At 42.7% G+C, this 6,866-nt stretch overlaps 1 non-coding gene across 1 annotated transcript; it reads left to right on the top strand.

Moving 5' to 3' along the window:
- Positions 1–4,299: 4,299 nt before the first annotated feature.
- On the top strand, positions 4,300–4,503 carry LOC136332785 (small nucleolar RNA SNORA73 family). The gene has a single exon (XR_010730923.1). It is a non-coding gene; the product is annotated as a small nucleolar RNA SNORA73 family (small nucleolar RNA).
- The last annotated feature ends 2,363 nt before the right edge of the window (positions 4,504–6,866 follow it).

Raw genomic sequence — 6,866 nt, 5'->3', positions numbered from 1 at the left:
GGGTGCAAGCTGGTGAGCCTTGCTCAAGCCAGATGAGCCCGTACTCAAGCTGGCGACCTCGGGGTCTCGAACCTGGGTCCTCTGCATCCCATTCTGACACTCTATCCACTGCGCCACCCCCTGGTCAGGCCCCTCATTGTTATTTTTATCATGTTAATTAACTGTTAAATATCTTATGCCTGCCTATGTGTAAAAGATGTGTCAGTCTGTACATTTTTACTTTTTATCCAATACCAGTGATTTCCTCACTTTCCTTTCTCTGCCTCCCAATCTATCACCAATTAATTGCATGTAAACCCCTGATGTCTTCTCCGTTAATTCTTATGTATAAAATAGGTGACAAAGCTGCCATTTTCTGGAGCACTGTCTCAATCTGTTGAGACTTGGCTTCCTGGAAATTGTCAACAGTTTGCTCCAATAAACTCATAAAAATTCTTACAGGTTTGAACATTTCTTACATTGACGTTATGTTTATATGTGTTAAGCTTAGAGTCCTTAGGGGACTTGTTGGTCAAATAAGTTAGTAAAATATGATTTTTATGTTTGCTCGCTTATAGTTTGCACTGGGGGCTGGGCACCACCAGGTATATGTGGTCTGTGAAATTGCAAATTGCCTTCCTGCTTAGAAGGGGCCATTGTTTTTGCTAAAGTTTGCTGGAGGGGAGGTTTTCATACCAGAAACTTTTGAGAGAGCAGAAGGAAAAGGAGAAAGAAGCCATGTTTGCAGAGTGAGAGAGAGAGAGAGAATGCAGAGTGCTGAAGAAGCAGCCAGTTTGTGCAGAGAAGCCATGTTGGCAGGGAAAGAGAAGGTGTGCAGATGGGGAACCAGAGGCGAGAAGCTTTGTGAGCTCTCCTGAGACTGGTGAGGCCTTTGATTTTAGGAGAAACCGGAGAAGATTTTCCTGGTTCTGGAATCAGAAAATGTGTCAGGGCATTGTGAGCTGTGAATGACTGAAAAGGAAGTATCACACTGTCTGTTGCTCATCAGTGAGTGTGAGACTTAAATAAAGGAATGGCCCATCATTTTTTCACTCCACTGTTTCTTCACCGTCTGTCCAAGTTCAGTGTGAACCTGCATGTGCATGGCTGTGAGGGCCACAACTGCTGGCCTACAGGGCCCTTAGGGTCTGTTTTCTTTTCTTGAGAGGAATCTGGATTTTTCTAGGAAGCAGCCTTCACTCTCCAAGGTTTCAGGAGGACCTTGTTTCACAGTCTTCAGAAAAGTTCTGGGTATTAAAAAGGATGATATTTTTCAGATGACTAACTAGAGAGACCTCAATTATCAGCAGACTGAAAGAGGAAACAGACAAGAAGAGGAAACATTTGTTCACACTTGAATATAACTGAGGAGCCACTGAGCCACTTCACCCGCAGGTGTTGTAAAGTACCAAAAGCTACAGAATTAATATTAATATTTTAAGAGGCTTGGAGAACATTTTATTAATTTGGGTTAAGGTGTGCAGAGAAATTGTGAGAATAGTCTCTGTACTGTGTGATTGGCATAGTCAGGATGGCCCTTGGCATTGTATTGTAAATGCAAAGGGGAGGAAAACATGGATCCCCAGACATTCCACCACACCTGTGGGAAAAGGGGTGAATGGCTAGCCAGGTACAGAGGAGAAAAGCCAAAAATAAACCTTTTCTTATACAATGAACCATTTGTGGGCATTTGTCTCCACAGAAACTACCTCTGCTATGTAAATGCGTGTGTGACTCTGGACAGAGAGATGGCAGATAAACACTAGATAATATAGGAATGCCTTTTAATATGCAAAGAGACATCTTTCTACCATTGTGTTGACTTGTAAATTTTGTTTTCTCCAAAATAATGTATGGCTTACAAATTGAACATGGTCCTATCATGTTAAAGGACATATGACTATAACCAATAGTGATAAGGGGCTCCTAATTACAATTTTTGCTTCTGTACTTCCCACTTACAAAACTATAAAAACTAAGTAGAACAAAGGGCCAGGGTGCTCTCCCTCAGATTCCTGTTGGAGTTCCCGCTGCTTGGCCAAGCTAGACAATAAAGCTTTGGTGTGTAATCGAGGGACCTTGTTCATTTCTTCAATGTTTTGGGTCCCTCCAGATTAAGATTAACTATAACAATAAATACAACACAGATAATGTCCTAAAATGTTCAAAGAACAAGATTCTGTTACAGAACTAGCCGGGTATAGGAATGCCTGTCGCACTTAGCCAATCCAACATGGACCAGGGACTGTGTGGTATAAGAGTGTCTTTAATCAGAAAAGCCAGCAGCCTGAGATGACAGCGGACATCCGTCCACAAAACTGCTTTACAGTCTCAGATCTGTCTGTGGTTTTTAGGGTGAGGGGAGTTTGTTAGTAGTGGGCTAGTGCGTGCAGTTAGTCACAAAGCTGTGTGCAGGAGATGGGAGTCCGGTTTGCTGAGGTGTCATCCTGGAATGTCCTTCTGATGCTGGCACAGGTCTATCTGGCATCCTTGATGTAGCTTTGGGATGACTGGAGTATGGTGCCTCTGGAGGCGTCTGTGTCTCTGGGAACTTTCTGCAGAAAAACTCCCTGTATTTCTTAGACAACAGAATAGAGGTTAAGGTTTGTAAACTAAGCTTCTAGTTATCTACGGTGCCTTAACCCCTTATAGGAAATTCAGTGACTGAGACCTTAAAAAACATTATTGTAATTTAACCCCTTACATAATCTCTTATTGATTATAACTAAAAGCTATTATTACTGAAGATAAATTACTAACATTTGGGATTCCTTATCAGTACTTTGTTTTTTTCTCATTCAATTTCTAAAACCTAGAAAAAAATGCCTCAAATCAATGTTTAGAAACATTTCTATGCCTTCTTCATGTAACTGCTCTAACTATTCCTTAAAAATACAACTCACTGAGTGTAAGAAGCAAAAATAAATATAGAAGAATAGTGTAGGGGACTCACCCTAGAGGTGCACTATGGCTCCAGCCACAGAGGCGTCTGGGAAGTGCTGACTCTGCAGCTCTGCTGGGCTGACTGCTCCAAAGCTGAAGCTGCCACCCAAAGACAAACATCATGTCCCAGGAGGGAGGTTAAGGAATGTATAGAATGTAACAACTGCCTCTTGTTATGCTTTATCTATTTTATAATTAAACTAATTAATTATTTTTAATTTATTGCAATGACATGGTTTGGTTATCCATACAGATTTTGTTTTTTGTTTTTGTTTTTTGTATTTTTCCGAAGATAGAAGTGGGGAGGCAGTCAGACAAACTCCCACATGCGCCCGACTGGGATCCACCCGGCAAACCCACCAGGGCGATGCTCTGGCCATCTGGGCCCTTGCTCCGTTTTGGCCTGAGCCATTCTAGTGCCCGGGGCGGAGGCCATGGAGCCATCCTCAGCACATCGGCCAACTTTGCTCCAGTGGAGCCTTGGCTGTGGGAGGAGAAGAGAGAGATAGAGAGGAAAGAGAGGTGGATGGGTGGAGAAACAGATGGTCACTTTTCCTGTGTACCCTGATGGGGAATAGAACCCAGGACTTCCACACACAAAGCCAATGCTCTACTGCTGAGCCAACTGGCCAGGGCCAGGTTTTAAGTGTATAACTCAATATAACACCATCTACATACTACACTGTACACCTTCTGCCCCAAATCCTTCGTTTCATTGCAAGGCCGTGTGGCTCCTGAGAATCCATCGCATCAGTGCTCTCTAACACAGAAAGTGGTATGTGGCTCCTTTGTTCCCTCCCCATGATGTTGCTCTTTTTAGTACTTGCTTCCTTAGCTATGAGAAGAGGCCTACTATGTGAATCTAGAGATTAATTATGACTAGACACAAACTGAGAAAGACAAGGGATATTGCATAGTGTGAAAAAAATTGATCTTTGTTAAAGTACCAGATGGCAAATGCCATTACACGGAAATAGATGCACTGAAATAATGGTCATGTGGTATCAGTTCAAGAGAGTTCAGTCTCAGCATTTTTTTTACTATGATAAATATCTGTCAAGGAAAATGCCTTCCCATTGGATTATTCAGCACACTTATTAAAAGTAAAATATGTATATAAATAAAAGGGCATTGTGCCTTTAAATCAAACTTATGTGCAGGGACTAGTCTTTTACTATCTAGTAAGAGAAACATTTTGAATGACTGGATGATAAATGCTTACTGGTGCTGAACAAAAATAAGCACAGCACAGTTTTGATACACATATAAGACAATGCACTGATTTTTTTATGGGCATAGTGAGAAACAACACATATATATTACAAATTGTTACAGTTGGAGACCATTATGAATGTATTTAAATATGATACTACCTGACCAATGTAGATAACCTGGGAGGTCCCTCTCCCCACGTTCTGTCCAGGTGACGTAGGGGAGCAGAGGGCTCTGCCTAGGGATGTAGAGTCCCTGCCCACAACGTTGGAGAGGGAGGCAGGCCTTGAGTCGGTGTCTGCACATCCCTACAGCTTCTCAGGGTCCTGTGGACAAAGACTGAAGAGACAACCCATGTAGGAAACATCTAGAAATAAAAATATGATAATACCTGTGAAAACTGCTATACTAAATTTTTTCCATATTAACTTAAAAAATCCTTAGGTCCATGATGGACCATAAGTGTGTCATTAGATGGCTGAACAATCAAAATCATTAAATAACTTATTTAAGATAACAAAACAGGAAGATGGCAGTGGATTAGACAGATGCACAGACTCCCAGCTCACACCACTGAACTGGATTATAAACTAATTTATGAACAATCAGCGTGAAAAACCAAATCTGGACTACAAGAACAGCTTTCAAAAATCAAGGAGCAAAGAAGAAGCCACAACAAACCTGGTAGGGAGCGCCTGAATCTCCCCTGCTTACAGGAACGAGGGGGGGGGGGTGAGGCTGGGATCTCAATTCCAAACAAAAGAGCAGTAAATACTGCTCACAGCCACTTGCCTGGCGACCAGGGAATGAGGTGTGTTGAAAGGGCCCACTTGTCTTCCAAAAAGAAAGGAGAAAGAGAGAGACGGATGGTGAGGGGGAGAGGAATATAGGTGATGACATAAAAAGCTGACTCATTCAGTGCTGGAGGTGGCCATAACTGGGGGAGGGGCTGATCCTTCCACAAAGCAAAATACAAAAGTACTTCCAGGTCACAGAGATACAGACATCTCTCCAGCTCCAATCAGTGCAACAAGACACAGCTGAAAACAAGAAGTGGAAAAGAGGGGCAGTAACTCAGGTCTCCATGGAGATCTGAGATACACCTCCCCCTACTGAAGCTGAGAAAGCAACCCGCCCCCAGAGAGATTAACTGGCAGAAGAGGACTTCAGAGCCTTAGGTCACACCCACCGCATTCCTGGATATAGTTTCAAATAAGCCCCCTGCTGAGATCAGCAAACAAGACAATCACCTGTTAAGAAAACAAACAAATCAAGACTTCAAAGCGGCCCAAATCCTAAAGTGGATTACAAATAATAGCTGATGCCAACCCAAGAAGACTTAGAAACAACACAAGTAAAAACTAGAGGCAGACAACACCAAGCCTAGACTCGACCAGCTCTACAAAGAAAACACCCAGACACCCAGGCACAATGAGAAGACAAAAAAGTGAAATTCAGATGAAACCACAAGAGAGACCTTCAGGAGATGAACTGAGTGATATGGAAATAATCAAATCAAACTTCCAGATGCGAAGTTTAAAATAATGATTGTAAGGATGTTTAGGGATCTTAGAACAACAATGGATGGTCATCACGAACACCTAAATAAAGAAATAACAAGTATAAAAAAGGATATTGAAATATTAAAAAAGAATCAGTCAGAGATGACAAATACAATATCAGAAATGAAGACCACAATGGAAGGAATTAAAAACAGGATGGAGGCCCTGGCTGGTTGGCTCAGCGGTAGAGCGCCGGCCTGGAGTGCGGGGGACCAGGGTTCGATTCCCAGCCAGGGCACATAGGAGAAGCGCCCATTTGCTTCTCCACCCCCCCTCCTTCCTCTCTGTCTCTCTCTTCCCCTCCCGCAGCCAAGGCTCCATTGGAGCAAAGATGGCCCGGGCGCTGGGGATGGCTCCTTGGCCTCTGCCCCAGGCGCTAGAGTGGCTCTGGTCGTGGCAAAGCGATGCCCCGGAGGGGCAGAGCATGCCTCCTGGTGGGCAGAGCATCTCCCCTGGTGGGCGTGCCGGGTGGATCCCGGTTGGGTGCATGCGGGAGTCTGTCTGACTGTCTCTCCCAGTTTCCAGCTTCAGAAAAATACAAAAAAACAAACAAACAAAAAAAAACAAAAACAGGATGGATACAGCTGAGGATCGAATCAGCGAGTTGGAGGAAAATTGGAATGAAGGCATGAAAGCAGAGAAGAAAAAAGAAAAGAGACTCAAAAAGTCTGAGGAAACTCTTAGAGAGCTCTGTGACAACATGAAGAGAAATAACATCCGCATCATAGGGGTTCCTGAAGAAGAAGAGAAAGAACAAGGGATAGAGGCTTTGTTCAATCATATCATAGCTGAAAACTTTCCTAAATTAATGCAGGAGAAACTCTCACAAATTCAAGAAGCACAGAGAACTCCACTAAAAAGAAACCCAAAGAAACCTACACCAAGACACATTATAATTAAAATACCAAAGTTAGTGATAAAGAGAAAATATTAAAAGCTGTGAGAGAAAAAAAGGCTATCACCTACAAAGGAGCCCCCATAAGGATGACATCAGACTTCTCAACAGAAACACTTGAAGCCAGAAGGGAATGGCAAGAAATATTCAAAGTAATGCAGAACAAGAACCTACAACCAAGACTACTTTATCCAGCAAGGCTATCATTTAAAATTGAAGGAGAAATAAAAAGTTTCCCAAACAAAAAAAACCTCATGAAATTCATTACAACCAAA

This window comes from Saccopteryx bilineata, chromosome 3 (assembly GCF_036850765.1).
Source record: "Saccopteryx bilineata isolate mSacBil1 chromosome 3, mSacBil1_pri_phased_curated, whole genome shotgun sequence".
Taxonomy (NCBI): Eukaryota; Metazoa; Chordata; class Mammalia; order Chiroptera; family Emballonuridae; genus Saccopteryx; species Saccopteryx bilineata.
Note: the sequence above shows the minus strand (reverse complement) of the source record. Positions and strands in the feature narration are given on the sequence as shown.